The sequence below is a fragment of the Etheostoma cragini genome, unplaced genomic scaffold (genome assembly GCF_013103735.1).
Source record: "Etheostoma cragini isolate CJK2018 unplaced genomic scaffold, CSU_Ecrag_1.0 ScbMSFa_664, whole genome shotgun sequence".
Taxonomy (NCBI): domain Eukaryota; kingdom Metazoa; phylum Chordata; class Actinopteri; order Perciformes; family Percidae; genus Etheostoma; species Etheostoma cragini.
The window spans coordinates 645-968 of record NW_023269277.1 but is presented as its reverse complement, the minus strand read 5'-3'; the positions used below and the strand labels follow the sequence as shown (position 1 = coordinate 968).

The following is a 324-nucleotide window of genomic DNA, read 5'->3' as shown; positions in this document are numbered from 1 at the left end:
CGAGCCTAATCTCAACATGCTTTTAAGTTTCCGCAGGTGGAGACAGTTCACTTCAGACAATTGCAGCAGCAGATGCTTTGTTAAACATCAACAGACTGGAATATAGAATATATATATATATTGATTGCTAATACAAAGCATAGGAATTAGCAGAGGATGGTTTCGATCCATGACCTCTGGGTTATGGGCCCAGCACGCTTCCGCTGCGCCACTCTGCTCTGCTGTTCATCATGAGGGGCTGGAAAGTCTGTAATTCACATTTTGATGGAAGGTGGCAATCCAGGTTCCAACAGCTTACGGGTTGTAAAGTTAAACATTTAGTAG

The 324-nt window shown here is 43.2% G+C and overlaps 1 non-coding gene across 1 annotated transcript; it reads right to left on the bottom strand.

The window, feature by feature from the left end:
• Positions 1-147: 147 nt before the first annotated feature.
• trnam-cau lies at positions 148-218 on the bottom strand. Its single transcript has one exon. It is a non-coding gene; the product is annotated as a tRNA-Met (tRNA).
• Positions 219-324: the final 106 nt, after the last annotated feature.